General features: G+C 37.0%; 1 protein-coding gene across 10 annotated transcripts in view; it reads right to left on the bottom strand.

Annotated features, from left to right (window-relative positions):
• The window catches only part of ADGRL2 (adhesion G protein-coupled receptor L2), a 190,962-nt gene that overhangs the window by 135,831 nt on the left and 37,410 nt on the right, over positions 1-17,721 (bottom strand). The window lies entirely within an intron of this gene.

Here is a 17,721-nt window from a genome sequence, read left to right as displayed (position 1 = left end):
TACATTTATAAATAAATTTATAAAGCATTAATAAATGTTTAATAGATGTTATAAGCATGTTACAGACATGAGTAGTATGTGCTTGTGGCAGTTAAGCTCTGGAATAGGTTTCCAAGGGAGGCTGTGGAATCCCCATCACTGGAGGTTTTTAAGAATAGGTTGGACAAACACCTGTCAGGGATGGTCTAGGTTTACTTGGTCTTACCACAGCACAGGAGGCTGGATTTCTCAACTTCTCATAGTCTCTTTCCAGCCCTACATTTCTATGATTCTATAAGCACATGGGAAGAAGGTATTATAGATGATTATCAGCCATAATTATAAGCAACCTGCAGATCTACTGAATTCTATAACAATCTATATTATATTAATCATGTATTAACCTTTTATAAACTATTTATAAAAGTGTATCCTTCATATAACATGCAACTCATTTTCTCCACTATGACTCCAAACTCATTTCTTGAACTTATCAATGACTTTATATGTAACTTCATGGTCCAAACGAAAGGAGCAGATACCTTTACTCCTTATTAGTTAGCTGTGTTCTTATGAAGACTCCTGAATGTTAATGTCATGAAGCAGTAACTGGCAGCCTCGCTGAAAGAAATATAGCTGGTGGAAGAGTGGTACAATAATTCTCAAGTTCTCATTGTCCGCATATAGACTATTGACAAGCTCAGAGAGGACTTTATAAATTTTGGACAACCTGCTTTGACAGAGCTTCCTTGTGGATCTTGAGAGAGTGATTAAAAGTGTACACTTTATGAGAAATGTTGAAGAAAGCAAAAACTATGAAAGAACAGATGTTGCAGCTACCCACAATAAAGCCAATATGTATACTGTAAACGTAACAGAGAAATCAGGGTGGTGGTTAAACAAGTGGCATGAAAATTCCTCTAGTTTCTTTGACTGCACTGATTAATTAATAGGCCCAGGGAAGGATAAATCAGAGCTCTGCATTACTGGATTATGAACAAAAAGGCAGCTTTTAATGTTCTGTGCTTAAAGCACACAGTTATTCAGTCATATTTTGCAAAGGATTGTAATATGAATTCTTAAAGAACTGTAAAAATATTAATTCCATTATATTCTGTTTGTGACTAGCTCTAGCCCACAAAGAGCTTGTAAGCGAACACTTCTGTTTAAATGACAGATCAAAGACGCATTACTAAAATGATGTAATCCCTTTAAACAGGAATCTGGAAAACAGAATGAGGAAAGGAAACCCTGATTCTTCCACTTCCCGAAACTATCAAATTGTATTTATTTTAACATGAAATTCTTTGTAAAGCTCTTATTGATATGTAAGTATTTTCTTTTCTCAAGAAACACAAGCTGTAATAATCAGGTTGCTAAAAAAATATATTTTTCCTTAAGCATTACTTTGAATAGCAGTTTTCTTTACTTTTTCACATTCACAAGTTACACAGGAAGTGAAGAGTACTGACAGGCTTGTCCTTAGAACATTAGGGACTTAAAAACCTTGAATTTAATAAGAATTACACAGATGGATGCAGATACCTTTGGTGTTCTGTTTATTGTCCTTACTGCCACATGAGCACCTGCAGTCTTGCACTGTCCTACTAGGCATTCCTGAAAACACCTGGACAAGCTGTTTGCCCAAGCACTAAATACTGGAGATGATAAAAGATAATTAGCAAGTGAAACTATTCCTGGCACTACTTCGACATTATTGCAGAACTGCAGCAGCAAACTGGCACCTGGTAAAGGGAAATGCTAGATGTGATAATTCCAATTTACACATTCAGCACAACATTCTATCCGCCTGTCAATGTGAAACAGTTTCTCATTCAGTGATAACACAGATACCCCAAAAGAATGTCATGTTGAAATGCTGACATGAAACTTTTATGTACATAACAGACCCTTTCTGGACCAGCTGCAATTGTCTTCTTTTCTTGCAGGGCACGTGTTGGCCATGCATTTTTTAATTTAAAACAAAATCTGACTTTCAAAAAATCCCTGAATAGAAGAGTATATTATACACAAGTACCAAGCCTACAATGCACAGTTTGCACAGCAGAGAGAGCTATTTAATACACATGGAAGAGTTTGCTACAATTATGTGTAGTAAAATTTTCAATAGAATATGTTGGTTACCAAATTATAGAAAAGTATTTGCAGCAGTTAGAAATAGCCATTCATAATAGTTGTTTAATATTATGAGTAAAATATTATTGTACTCTCACTCATGTAACAAGAAAACATGCCACAATGTTCTGTGCACACCTCAAATGTGTAGATGTTTTTCCAAAACATTTTCAAATGATCTCATAACATGAAATTATTTAAGTATAACAAAAGTAGGAAGCCTATGAAAAAACTGATGGGTCTGCTTGACATCAGGGAGCTAACGGAGCAGTTAAGGAGAGTGAAGACAATGCAGAGAAAATGAATGATTTCCTCATCACAGATGGTGTTGGGTAGATAAGGATAAGGGGGCAGGGTGGAGAAAGATACAAGATTCCACAGGACTCTTTGTCGCATATTTGGATTGGTAGTGTTCCATATATTTCTTCATGATCTGGAAATGGTGACAATAATGACATGACAAAGTCTGCTGATAATATAAAGTTATTTAGGTTAGTCAAGACTACAGACGACTAAGAAACTTCACAGGGATCTCACAGAGAAAAGTTAATGGGTATCATGACGGTAAACAAAATTAAATGTTGTCAAATGCAAGGTAATTCACATTAGAAGGAATAATTTTAAACTATTTAGAAGCATTGTTGTGTTCTAAACTAACTCTAATTACTTAGGAAAAGGACCCAACATGATTCAATGAAAACCTCTACTCCAGATATAATGGCAATAAAACAAACAAAATATTAAGATAAAGAATGGGATAGAAAATATTTTGAAAATGTAAATACTATAAACATTATTATATAAACTCAAAGCTTGGAAAACTGTGTTCCATCCTGGTCACCCTATCTAAAAATTTATAGCAGAAACCTAAGGGGTCCAGAGATGGACAATGAAAAGCATTAGCCTTCATGAAATGCCCATGTGAAATGAGAAGGAAAAGACTGGAACTGTTTGGTTTAGAGAGAAGAGAGTAAGAGGACAGAAGAGAGGTATATAAAATGATTGTAGAGAGACAGTAAATAGCGTACTCCTACTTCCTTTCTCTTATTACACAAGAACAAGGAGACACTGAATGAAATTGAAAGGCAACATTTAAAACTGATTACAGTAAATACATTTTTACACACTGCACAAACTGTGGAACTCAGTGCCATAATATCGAGTCCAAGAACTTAGCAGGAAATAAAATAGGATTAGCCATTCAGTTGAATAAGAAGACCACTCAGTTACAGTCATATCATATGGAATATCACTGTATATAGTGTTATATTTTAAAGCAGAACTATAAACCCTCATGTTTAATCATGTAAACCAATTACTAACTGATAAGACCAGGAAGGAACTTCCACTATTGGCAGGTCACCTTTTTTACACCTTAGCATCTAACTCTGCCCACTGCTGAAGACAAAATTCTGGATTAGAGGGACTACTGATACAATCTGGTACGATAATTTTTGGTTCCTACTGGAATTACATTATGGAGCCCTGAAAAATTTGTCTGTAAACTCAGGCCCAAAGATCTGTTTAAAGAACCAGCTTGTTAATTCGGGTGAATTGAGAAGGCCTGATTCTCTTCTGATGCTAGTAAATTAGAAGCAACTCCACTGAAATCTATGGAATTGCATTGTTGTGAACCTGAGGTGAGAGAGATGTGAACATGGAGCGTGCTTGTTCCAAAGGATTTTTGAGCAGAGGACTGGAAATGCTACAAGTTTCTTCATTATCGTTTCATAGTGAGGCAGGGAAGGTAGGCAGAGTTCCCCCCACCCGTATGGAATGGGCAGAAAGTTTGGGCGGGGGAGGGGAAGAAGGGGAGGCCATACATCTCTAGTCCATACATCACTAGAAGACATTTAGATGGCTATGGCTATCTCCCTCCCTGGCATCTGTGGCTCTGCTGCTAGGGGCTTCCCCACTGGCCACTTCCCTGGGATTCCTTTCAAGAAGGTTTTCTGAGCACAAATTAATGAGACCTCAATTCATGACAACAATCATTTGGGTTGCAGTCCTGAAGGGTGACTGGGTAGTGATGCTATGGAGAGGCACTCAGAAGCCTATTCCACTTGCACTAGAAAACCAAGATTCCTGCGGAACTCCTCAGGAGATACTTCTGCAGAGTCAGAAAAAGAATATGGATGATATCATAGAGAAAATACTTATCTATTTCAACCTCCCCCTTTCTCTCCCCTTCCACAGGAATATCCCTAAAGGTTGTCCCCTCCTCCCACAAAGGATCAAATTGGCCTCTAAAATATCTTCTTCACATTTAGAAATGATGGGATCAATAAAGATATGATAAAATAACTACAATAAAATAGAACTAGGTGTTTAAATAGTCACATTAAACAAGACCATTAGAGTAAACTTAGTTCTCCACACTACAGTTCTCATGTATGGATTCCAGACCCCTAGCAGAGGGCCAAGTTGGGAGTGGGATGCTACAAATTTTTAATAAAGGTACCAGTTTGACAAGATTTGAACTTATTAACAATGCAATACATAGGCAAATACTTTATCCAATAGAATACATGCAGTCTTTGCCTACTACCTTATACAAATGCTGAAGGTGAACTGCAAATGATTTTTTGAAGCTGGGCTTGTTCCCTTGTTTTGTTTTGTGGGCTTTTTCCCCTCTTTGCTTCTGATGTATGAAAAATTTATTTTTATTTTTCCTATTTACTTTAGAAAGATCAACTCTGTTCTTCTCTGGTGTTGGAAGAGTGCTAGACGACCTCTATTTTACCACCTCTCACACATTGCTGAAAGGATGGAGGTAATTAATCTTTCACAAAGACATCCTTTCTAGAATGTCTGAGAAATTATCTCAGTATTAACAAACGGCATATAAAAACCCAAAGTTTTATGAAGTCTGACTAAAAATCCCTTCTCCCTCAATTACTCTGCTTCTACTCTTGACTCTTATGAACATAAGATATGAAGTTATCTTTTCTCTAGTTCACCAACGCATCAGTCTTGCAGTCTAGACAGGCTCTGAATACCTAAGGTAAAAACCAAGGAGCACCTTTCTCTGCTGAAGAACCAAACTAATGTTCAGGGTTTCTTTATACATCATTAATGAAAACAGGGCAAAAAACTACTTCCTCTTCACCCTCTCCTCTTTTGCAGGTCACCTTTAAATTGCGATAGGCAAGATTGGATATGATTCCCTATATGTGTTATAATCTGAATATTACAAGGAAAACTTACTTAGGTCTGCATCATGGAGTTTTCACTAGCTCTGGATAAGTGATGGCGCTTAGTTTCCCCAACAGCAGAAAAGGGACTGGATTGTAACACAGTCACAAATTTGATGCCTGGTTTTCCTCCTTTGGAAATAAGCTGAGCCAGCCCTTTACTTAGTAAAGATTATTCCTCCTGTATGTGCCAGTGGAGTCAAGGCTCCCCCACATACCCCTCCACCCACTTGCACAAGCACGGGAGCAGCAGTCTTGCAGAGACTGATCAACCTACCATGCTATGTCAGTTATGAGGGTAGCCCATGCCCCCATCTTTCCTGTCCAGGCATAAAGGGGAAGCCACAGTCTTTAATAGACGGAATATACCAGCTACAGAGTTCCAAAAAGCTGTGTTCCCCAACATCCACAAACATCTGCAGGTATGAGCAAATGTTCATAAAAATTAAACTTTGTAACATTTCATTAAGATTCACTTATTTTAGGGTGGCCCTGTACAAAGACTTCCATTCTCTCTATGACTTCTCAGTGGTAGAAACCATTATTCTATCCTACACAGGTTTTAGAAAATGAAAAAATGGCATGAGGAAGGCATTGCACATCTCCACGAGTTCCAGAGAGCTCTCCTAGTTCACTAACAGGGGCACCATACACCACCAATGCTATACTATCAGCTGAGAGCTAACAACAGCTGAGAAATATGTCAGACATATGGGCAAAAACACCCATTTTTGTCAGCCACTTCTGGAAACCATTGTGTTTCTCAGTGGCATTTAAACTTATTTATTAATTTCCTTACTTAAAGGTAATTAGGTTTTACCTGGTTTAAGAACTTCATTTAAAAATGTGTTTTGAAAGTCTTTTTTTTTAAGCACATTGAAAAAGCGCATTGATGCGCAAAGAAATCAGAGCTTCACTCTGACCGAAGCAGAATTAAACCATTTTTGTGCTTAATGCCTAAGACAACGTTCACACATAATAACAATGTGGTTTCTATGAAGCCAGTATACATATGCTCTAAGTGTGTACTCCAGGGGCATGGTCAAAGCTGGCAGATCTGAATTAGACCTATATTTTGGTTTGCAGACATAGATGTTGTGCTGTTGCTCCACTCTGCTTTTCTGAGTCAGCAGGGTAAAAACCCTTGTAACTTTCACTACCCTGGCTGTTCAGAATTACTGAGCCAGAAGGCAGAGGAGGGCCGACAACAAGATAGTTATGCCGGGGGAATAAAACACAAACAGAAAGTTGATGTTGGATTACTCACTTTAGAAGCAAAACTTAAACCATGATGCAGACTTCACTTTGGAGGCTTGTGTGACAGAATGTATCCCTGTGCTGTACACCCTATTGCAGGAATCGGCAACCTTTGGCGCACGGCCCGCCAGCTTAAGCACCCTGGCGGGCTGGGCCGGTTTGTTTACCTGCCATGTATGCAAGTTCGGCTGATTGTGGCTTCCACTGGCTGCGGTTCAGCGCTCCAGACCAATGGGGGCTGTGGGAAGCGGCATGGGCCGAGGGATGTGCTGGCCACAACTTCCCACAGCCGCCATTGGCCTGGAGCGGCGAACCGCGGCCAGTGGGAGCCGCAATCGGACGAACCTGCAGACGCGGCAGGTAAACAAACCAGGTGCTTACCCTGGTGGGCCTCGGGCCAAAGGTTGCCGATTCCTGCCTTATTGTAACAATCTTTGTATTAAGTATGTGTTGCGGAGTATCATTTGAAAACTTGTAATTTGCTGGTCATTACTATCCTGGTAAAATGTGTGTGGCAACACTGCATGTGAAGTTTAAGAGATTTCCCAGTATGATGTTATTAAAACGTGTTCCAAACCACAGCCCTACCCAAGCAGAAGTTGGCAAACAGATCTGTCCTAAACAAAAGAATGTGGGCTCGGTTTAATTTGCATTTAAGCAGGAAAGAGTCATCAACAGGGAAAGGAAACAAAGGAAGCTCAAACAGGTGAGGAAAAAGCAGCAGCGAACATCCTGCCACATAGACTTTTTGTACTCAGCTGGAAATGTTTTTCAAGAGGGGGACTGAAACTACAAAAAGGAGGGACAAATACCCCCAAGGAACCCCCCCCTGTTCCCCTCCCCACATCACATTGATGACACCTGAATTAATAAAGGAAGCATTCATCAGATTCTGGGAGAAGAGGTTCTGACCTAAGAAGTTTGGTCAGTAAGACTGATGAAAGCAGGTAGTGAGAAAACTTTGCTTTGAATTTAACATAGCTTGTTAAATTAAGCACCAATTGCATTTTATCTTTATTTTTCTTGTAACCATTTCTGACTTTTATGCCTCATCACTTGTACTCACTTAAAATCTCCCTATAATTAAAAACCTTGTTCTATTGCTTTATTAATCCAGCGTGTTTAAATTGAAGCGTCAGGGGACTGTCTGTCCATTTGGGGTGACAAGTTGTGTGCATATTATTTCTACTAAAGTAACTGACTTGATATAAACTTGTATTGTCCAGGAGAGTGCTGGGCAGTACAGGACATACGTTTCGGGGAGAGAGAATCTAAGACAGAGTGTGTTGGGGGCCACCATGCAGTATAATTAAGGCTGGTAAACGCCGCGGAATGGCTGGCTGGCTGCAACGCACACGTCTACCTGCGAGTAACTTAATGCTTGAGGCTGTTTGTGAGCAGTCCAGGCTGGAGGCTACAGCAGTAAAGCATTGTAAAGGGCACTCCAGGTTAGAGGGCAGGGGTGACACAGCTACTCATTAGTCTGGATTGTACCCTGGTATGTCACAGCATGTTAATTTTTTTCAAGTATCTGGAGGACACTTATGAATACTGACTTTATAAGATGTTTAAGCTTTGAGGAATGCCATCTTTACAGTGTCTCTATCAGAAGTACATCTATTCTGGGTACTTTTTATTACATTATGTACTAAAACTCTTTGTTGAGGAAGTAGTTATTCCACATGTGCAGCAGTGTCAACATCTTACAATTTAAAAGCTCAGATAAGTAATGTTATAAAATACTCAAAATAAGCTTCTAGGGGGAAAAACCTGTCCTTACAAAGACCTAGTCTAAGGGTTCATGGAAATATTCCTTAATTATAGTCACACTCTTTTTAGTAGTTGCTATAATCAGTTGGTTGCAATCAGGTCTACTCTGGCACCAAGCCTGCAATCTTTTGAAATAAAAATACTTTATGGGGTTATAAACATATTATACATCTTCTCTATTGATGCAAATCTTGTGATGGGGTGGAGAGGGAATGAACTGTATTAGCACAATTTTTTCATGGTGCAACTGGAAACAATCCGTTGGGCCTTATCAGACAAGGTTTCAATTTTCTATCGTTCCATTTTAACCTGCCTAATCAGTTGAACAAAAGTACTTTATGTGAAATGATTCCTTCAGTTGCCTTAGCTACAAATCCCTGCAGTATACTATAATTGAAATCTACTCACGTAAGTTAAGAATAATTAGGACCCCAAATTAAGCTAAACATAAAGTTAATTCAAATAGTCAGCTGCTGTCATTTACATGGTTACAGAGTTTTATTGTTCCTTAACATCTCTGAATGCTCTTAAATGCATTTTGTTGTTTCTTCACCATTTAATATTTTACTCCAAGTGGAAATGGGATCAAGAGCCTAAATTTGGCCAGAACCTGACACTTCAGTACAACTTGAGCAAGTCTCTTCTCACTCTTCTCGCTACTCAGCACTGGTGAGGCCTCATTTGGAGTACTGTGTCCAGTTTTGGGCCCCACACTACAAGAAGGATGTGGATAAATTGGAGAGAGTCCAGCGGAGGGCAACAAAAATGATTAGGGGGCTGGAGCACATGACTTATGAGGAGAGGCTGAGGGAACTGGGATTGTTTAGTCTGCAGAAGAGAAGAATGAGGGGGGATTTGATAGCTGCTTTCAACTACCTGAAAGGGGGTTCCAAAGAGGATGGATCTAGACTGTTCTCAGTGGTAGAAGATGACAGAACAAGGAGTAATGGTCTCAAGTTGCAGAGGGGGAGGTTTAGGTTGGATATTAGGAAAAACTTTTTCACTAGTAGGGTGGTGAAGAACTGGAATGGGTTACCTAGGGAGGTAGTGGAATCTCCTTCCTTAGAGGTTTTTAAGGTCAGGCTTGACAAAGCCCTGGCTGGGATGATTTAGTTGGGTTTGGTCCTGCTTTGAGCAGGGGGTTGGACTAGATGACCTCCTGAGGTCCCTCCCAACCCTGAGATTCTATGATTCTATGATTCTATGATTAAATGTTTTCCCCACTATTGTCACAGTACCTTTGCTATCAGCTATCAGCCAATTAACAATAATGCTGAGGAATGGAATGATAGCCCTCAGATACACTTTCATGGTAAATAAGGCTAGTATAATTGATTCTGCTATGAATGTCATCAATGCAACAAAAGAAAGAGTTTTTGAAAGCTAATATTCAGAGCACTTCTCTTCGCCTAAACTTTAAAGGCAAAGGATTAAACAAGTTTCTTGTCTTAAATAAATGGCGATATGAAAATGTTGTTCAAAAACATATCGTGCAAAAGCTAGATAATAATGCATGTTACAGATTAAATATGTCCCAGACTGTAAGCGCAACTGTTGCCAGAATGTTACAACTCCATTGATTTAATCAAGCCAAACTCAAAGCTAATTAATATATGAATGTAATTAGTCAACAAATACATTTGGCAACTCAATCTATTTCTTGAATAATCTTCCTCTATGGGCATTGTGCTTTTAGTAAAACATTATTTCTATAAAATCTTTTAAGGCAGTTTATTATATGTAGGTATTCAAGGTTTTCATATCCTGCATTTACACTGCACATACTTCAGGTGGTTTGAGTGCTGGAACATTTACAGTTCCATGTAAAAAGTTTTCTTCTTCTTTTTTTAAACAGTACATTGCAAAACAATCTATAAACATATAGAGAAAATTCAAAGTTGATGGTTATTGAGTAGCACTTGAAACAACACTGTATAACATGTTGTATTAATAACATTTTCTTTTAGCCGGTAATCTATAAAATGATATATTGTGATTCCATCCATACTAATGGGTAATAATCCACATCACAAACCACTGGTTTGCCTTCTAGTACTTTCCAGGCTTCATTCTTCATGCACACCAACTTCATCTGTTGCAAATTAAACAATATAAAAGTGTAAGCGCCAAACTGTTCTTTTTTGTTTACTAAGAGCAAATTTATCTTGAAACCACTGAAATACCTAATCAATTCTAAATGGCCACAAAACCACATTTTTCCAAACAGAATTGTAATGCTAAAGATACATTTTATAATCTGTACTACATTATTAAAATTCATTTTACAAGCAACACCCTTTCACAACAGAAACTTTTTGAAGTAGAAAAAAATATCAGAGGCAACCAACCTATCACCCTTGAGCTAGAGAAAAGAACTGGGACAGCTCAATGGGGAGAATATGGCAGATAATAATGTGAAACAATAGGGAAGGAAGGTCAGGTTGCATGCCAGGATCAGTGGATAAAAGGCCAATTAGACTGAGATGTTTACAATCAAGAGGTGATATGAAACAGGACAAAAATCTTCCAGCTACAATTTAAAGAGAAAATATTTCTCACTTCTTTTCCCACCTAAAAATACAATGTATTTTCAGAATCTGCTGAGAATGACAGCTTTAAATGAACTTACTGAATTCAAGTTTAATAGGAAAAACCTCTCAAAACAGTGTCATGGACTACTTATAGTCTCTGCTAGTATAGATCATCAAATACACTGCTCTAACTCCTAATTTATGTGGCTGGGGGGAAAGTTAGCTCTCGTTAGCCTAGCACTATAAGCAGGAACTGAAGTTATGTGAACTCTCTGGGTTTCTTCCGTGCATGAGTTGCTTAGGCAACCAATACAAAAGTTTAGTTTGCTTTCCAACCCCTCTCCCACTCACACATTTCTGGGGAGGGGGAAAGATTTTTATTTTATTTTATTTTTTGCAAACATCACTAATGCACAGCACTGACATACCAGTGAATTACCTTATTAGTATAAGGTAAGAAAAGAAAAAGGATGAAAAATTCCAAACCACCTGAACTGATTTAATGTCGCTGGAAATGAACACATTTTCCCTCACTCCCCTTAAAAGGACTGTCTTAATGTCACTTGGACGTGGATGAATTGTCTCCATTTATTGAAAGAGGCATCCACCAACTGAGCAAACATTTATACAGCTCTATTTCTTTACACTTCAAAAGAAAGCTAGAAGATAGAGATAACGGAAACACAAAAAGCTATAGCACAATTGGGTTTTGAAAGTTAGTGGACTAGTTAGTTCAAATTTCTTTTTGTTAGACATAAAATTTGAGACATCTTGAATCATGGGGCTTTGTTTAGTTCCTATATGTCAGCAAGGATTGCTCTGTTTCAGTTTGTCATAATATTTCCATGGATTTAAGATGACACAAAATTTACTGCTGTGCTAAATGTGGGGAAATTTTACATTGTTAAGAACAAGGATGACAATTCAGGAGAAAATCCAATATTTTTAGGTATAACATTCAAAACATCAATCCAGTCATACCTGCACATTACAATAAATCTGTCACGGTTGATAAGATTTATCAGCAGATAAACTAATGCTACAGAAGATAGCATATAAAACTGAAAATGGCTCTGGCTTTAATGACGTGAATTTTTATTAATTTTAGAGTGAGTTAGAAACAAAACTTTGCAAACGATTTTACAAAAATAAATGCATTGCTAGGGATATAGTAGAATTTAGAGCAAAATATATTGCTTATTAAGGATCTTTGCCTTTATATAATTACGCTATAGAAAGAACTGAAGATATCATATTTATGTTAAAAAGTAAATATTGTGATACTATATCACACTTTAAAAACACCACAGTCAACTTTTAAGTGCCTCTGTTGTCTGGGAAACTTGTCATATCGGCATAAGCAATACCAGCATACAGAAAGGTCATATAGACCATCAAGCACACTTACAAAGAGAACATGCAAATCACACATCCTGGAACTAAATCATAAATACAGAAGTGGACATGAAAATTAGTGTTTTATGAGAATCTTACATTCAACAATATATTTGTATGACTACTGTGTAAGTATGTTTATTGGTACAAAGTCAGTAAGATAGGTTTTAACCGAACTACTAATATAAATATTCCGTTCACTATATGGATGTGATTCTGCAACGATCGGTGCATGCAACTTTACTCTCACGAGTACTCCATAGACTTCAATTGAACTATTTGTCGGTGTAAAATTAAATGCATGATTGCAGGATTAGGGTTTTGCATGCTAAATTTAGATTTATTATACTTTATGAGGACCTTCATTATTTTCTGATTCTGATGTGGACAAATATGACAGTAGTAAGAAGAGAACTTTCAGTGCACGGTCTTCAGTTATACACTAATTCAGATGTTTTATGCTTCCCCACTCCCAATCCTATGGGTCACGAACCTCTCCATTTTGTACCATGTTCCACAAGTATAATACAAACACAGCTAAGAAGGACTGAAGTGTGTACAGATAAAGCTAAATAAAATGCCCTGTTTCTCAGATACAACAGTATACTTCCATTTTAGTACAAAACAGGAATGCAATCATTAAAATAAATGTATACAGTGATTTGGTTTTAAAACCATTAAAGGTAGTAAAAATTAAAATGATATATTGCATTCTCTGTGCTCCATAACATACCACTGAGAGTCCCAATAAATTTTTTATAGGAGATGTGTGGCCAATCCACATGTACCTTGTAGAAAAGGCACCCTATAGTCTTTAACTAATCTAAAACATATCCAAATATGGGAGCGGGGGGAACACTCAGAGTCAACTGTGTCAGTCAGCTACGCCAAGGTAGCTGAGTCAATTCAATCTCATCCTAGTGGTTGGTCATGTAGCTATTCCCACTGAGACTGAACAAGGTTATCACAATGAAAAGTGGTAAATTGAAGCAATAGTTTAGAAGACTCTGGAAAGGTAACATTTGCCCTTAGCAGAAGTAAATTGTGTTTGTACATTTTTTGACAATTTTTCAAACTCCTCTCCTTGTGAGGAGAGCCTCTGAAGCCACAATACGGTTTCCCCTTTCACAAGAGGAATTCAAAGGTTTAGCAAATGACAGCAGGAACACAGCTCTTTATAAGAGTAGCTAATACCTAGCATACAGTACTTTAGATTTCAAATTTTTTTGTTAAAATTATAACAAATTTGAGAGTGTGTATGAATTAAAATAAATAATTTAGTGGCTAAAAATAAGATTTCTTAGTAAGTCCTCTAAACAAGTATTAGTGCAATATTTAAAATGGCATTTCACAAACTGAGACTGTCAAGGCTATCAGACTTCTCTAGTCCCATGTCATTTCTCCTACATTTTTGAAATAGCTATTTTCTTTCACAAAACATGAACGTCAAGTCCCACCATTGAGGGGATGAACGAAAGGACATGCACTGCCCACATGCTAAATAATCTGATGCCTTTTTTCTGTTTGGTTGTTTTTTTTTTTGCCAGCTAGTCTGATAGCCTCCTTAATCTAAAACTGCACTTGGAAAGTTTACCTGGCATTTTTCTTTAAAAAGAAATTTGATTTCACTATTTAGATCAATTTACTTTTTAAAAGCTGTGCTGGCCCCATGTCTGTTTCAGGAAACAAAATAGAGACATCACTAAATAAACACCATGAAAGTATTTCTTCATTTGTTCACAACAAATACTGAAAGCGGAACTCAATACTTCTGTTTTGTTTTTTATAGGCACCCTTCCATTCCTTTTTACATAAATCTTTGCCTTTAAATAATCTGCATTCATTATTTAACAAAAACATTTTTACTAATGGAATCATAAGATACACTATGTTGGATGACTTATCCTGAAATCTATCCCCATTTTTCCATGAGCTGCTGTTATTTATAATTAATCACTAGTGCCAAATTGTGCTAACATTCAAAGATCTGACTTTTACTTACTAAAACTCCATTAGGATTCAGTAAAACCTATCAGAATTGAGCACTCAAGGGACTGACAAAAATTGGTGCTTAACAGAAGTGGTGCAAAATTGTACTGGTTATGTTTGTGGATACTTCGTTAAACCAAGAAGTTGCCTAATAAATGTAGTGTTTCACACAGATTTACTGTGATTAAATTCTCCGAGCTAGAGAAATTCAATTTACATTCCTACTTACTGATACATGATGCTACAGTAAGCACTACCCTGGAAGAAATGGACAAAACAAAAATTAAATCAGTTAACAAAAAGTTGATTTCTCTATTAATGAAGCTCTCCTATCAATTCAAGATATGCTGTGAACAAGGGTTTGTTGTTGGTTTAACTACTACGGGCCCAATCCCACTAACACTTACACATATACATATGTGAATTTATTCATGTGTACAACGGTTTGCAGAATTAGGCCCTGGGGGGGTCTCAATTGTGCAAGAATGTTGAGCATCTTTTGAAATGTGCTCAGAGCCTTCAACTCCCATTGCCTTCAGAGGAGAGGCTCAGCAGAATGCTACATGCATTCTCCATGTTTCAGGAACTAGGTGTGTATATTACCTGTATTTAAATGTATCTTTTAAAATGAATGCAATAATTCCAGGTGCACATTTAGAAGCACTTACAATTTTTGTAAATAAAATTTTGTGAAACAAAATATATTGCCTACTCCCCTGGAGTATATAATGTTTAAAAATCTGGGTTTTATGCTTTTCATTTTAATGTAAACAAAAATGTCTATTTATAGACAAAGAGAGGCTGAAACTAATTAATAATAGCTATTACTTTAGGAAACACAGTAATTTAAAAATCAAATACACAAGGATGAAAAAAACACTTTTAAAATGCTCCTATACATGAGACATCAAACCCACTCACACTTTTTTGGAATTTCTTCCCTAATTACTTTGACATAAAATGAATCAAAAAATTAAATCAAGTCTTGCTCATAACATTAAAATAAAATGTAAAGTAAGTATTTATGCTAATTAACTTTAGCTCTTCTTCCCTCATGTTTCTTTCTTTTGCTTGGTTCTCTTTATTTGGTGCCACAATATTATCTACTTACTGCTGTTAACAGGCATGATGCCCTGTCAGACTTCTCTAAAACAAACTGAGATGACACAGATCAATGTACCAGAAGTATGTATTAACTCTCTGCAGTTTTCTTTCTAGCTGCCAGTATATGTCCTTTCCAGGCTCTCTTTACCTGTAGGAAGGAACTGCTTCAAAAGCAAACCCCTTGGCCTGTTGCCTCAAAAAGAAAAGAAAAAGAAAAAAAGAAACTTCTCTTAACTGCAGATATGATTCTTGACTTGATAGATACTGCAAATAATACTGCAGTCTCTCGTGAAACAGTCTCTGTCTGCTAAAAACCTACTGGGTTAAGCCACTGTGACAGCAACGAGGGGTTTGTCTTGATTGGAAAATTTTTCATTAAGTGGACTAATGAACCATTGGTCCACACCTGGAATCTTTTTTCACTGTACAGAAACATTCACTCTTAACAGCATGAAATTTAGTTAGTTTTTTTCTACCCGCTGCAACAACCTGCTTATGTATATAAGATTTCCAAGTCAGAGAATTAAAGATATTCCTATTTTCAAGGATTCTCAAACTGGGGGTAGGGACCCCTCAGGGCATCGCAAGGTTATTACTGGGGGGTCATGAGCTTCCAGCCTCCACCCCAAACCCCGCTTTGCCTCAAGCATTTATAATGTGTTAAATATATTAAAAAGTGTTTGTAATTTATAAGGGGGGGCACACTCAGAGGCTTGCTATGTGAAAGGGGTCCCCAGTACAAAAGTTTGAGAACCACTGTCTTACATACTGTTATTTTAGCATTTGTTTGTGGTTATACTTCCAAGGATGAAGTGTCATTATTAGACCATGTTACACTTGGCATATTTTATGACTGAAACAAAAGGCAAAACAGTCTCGTCAGAAAGTCTCGCAATGCTGTATTCACTTTGCTTCTGGTGCCTTAAATCAACTTAATATTAATATTCACTTTCAAAATACAGTGCCACAATATTTCATTTATTCTTAGAATTTATAATTAATTGTATGTGATTCTGTTAGCTGCTCCCAATTTCCTTCCATTTATTTTGGCAGAGAAAGTAAGTCTTGTGCAGACTTTAAAGGAACTGAATTCAGCACTGAAGCATCAAAAGATTGCTACGGCCTCCTAGAAGCCAGAATAGGAATAGAACAACATGGATCTGAAATGTAACAAATGAAAATGAAAATTACCTTTCTGAAAATTGAAACAATTGGGCATGCAGAAGCTTTGTTTATTTTTCCTACCCAAACACAGTAGATCAGCTATCTGTTGCTGCAAACTGCTTGTTATATATGACTAAGTTAATCAGAAAAAATTATAACTATGTGTTCTATACCATTTTCCCCTTCCTGCTTCCAGATTTTTTTCAACTGCTACATATTGCTCAACTCCAGTACAGAGATATTTTGATAAATATTTCAAAATTCTGAGTTGAGAGATTTTTAAATAACTACTCACATACAAACTTAAGATTTTATAACTGTCATTGAGCACCTTTAATTGGAAAAGCCATGAAGTGAAAACACCATTTCCCTGTACTATCTTTTAAACACAATTTTAGACTAGTTCATTCATTCTTGCAAGATGAATGCATTTTTGCATCAAACACAGTAATTACCAAAGCCAACTAGCTGTAAAATTTAGATATCTAAGCTCCTAGTGGCTTCCCATCTGCAGAAACTTGTCTTTCATATGACAATAAGGTTTCATCCAAGACTAAAAACATGAAGGACACCAAGAACACACAAATGTATAGTCTCCAACAAATCATAAGTTACCATCCAAAGAATCATACAATCCAAAAGATGAATGTGTTTGTCTTCAGCACTATACTCACAACTCGGGGGGGAGAAGATGGGGGAAGAGAGAAATCTTGAAAGCTGTTTAGGCAAAACTAGACCTTTCAAAGGCAATAACCCTTCAGGAAAGTAACCCTTAAAGTGTACTCCTTGAAGTCTACATAGGAGTTATTACTATATTTCAACAAAATAGGTTTATCAATTCAAGCCCAAGAACTGAGTAAGTTGAGAGAGTCTTAGACTAGAACAAATGTTTAAATAAATATATATTGAATGTGAGAGCTTTTATAAGATATTTAAGCCTTTAAACTTTGCTGGGTTTTGTTTGACAGTAGTGCTTGTTTGGTTTTACTGCACTCTATTTTCTGACTTACTCAGAGGGGTTTGACCTATGAATCCAAAGAATTCATACATAGTGAGACACATCCCTACTTTTTTTTTGTAGGTGGTATCAGATGTAACTGAGGAACTGCAAATTAAATCATTACACTCTTAAAAGTTGTATATTATCTATCAGTCATGGGGTTATCTAACTATGAGGATGAATGCGACTAAAGGGAAACGGC

Source organism: Mauremys mutica, chromosome 8, assembly GCF_020497125.1.
Source record: "Mauremys mutica isolate MM-2020 ecotype Southern chromosome 8, ASM2049712v1, whole genome shotgun sequence".
Classification (NCBI taxonomy): domain Eukaryota; kingdom Metazoa; phylum Chordata; order Testudines; family Geoemydidae; genus Mauremys; species Mauremys mutica.
The sequence above is the reverse complement of the archived record's forward strand: the minus strand, read 5'-3'. Positions and strand labels throughout refer to the sequence as shown.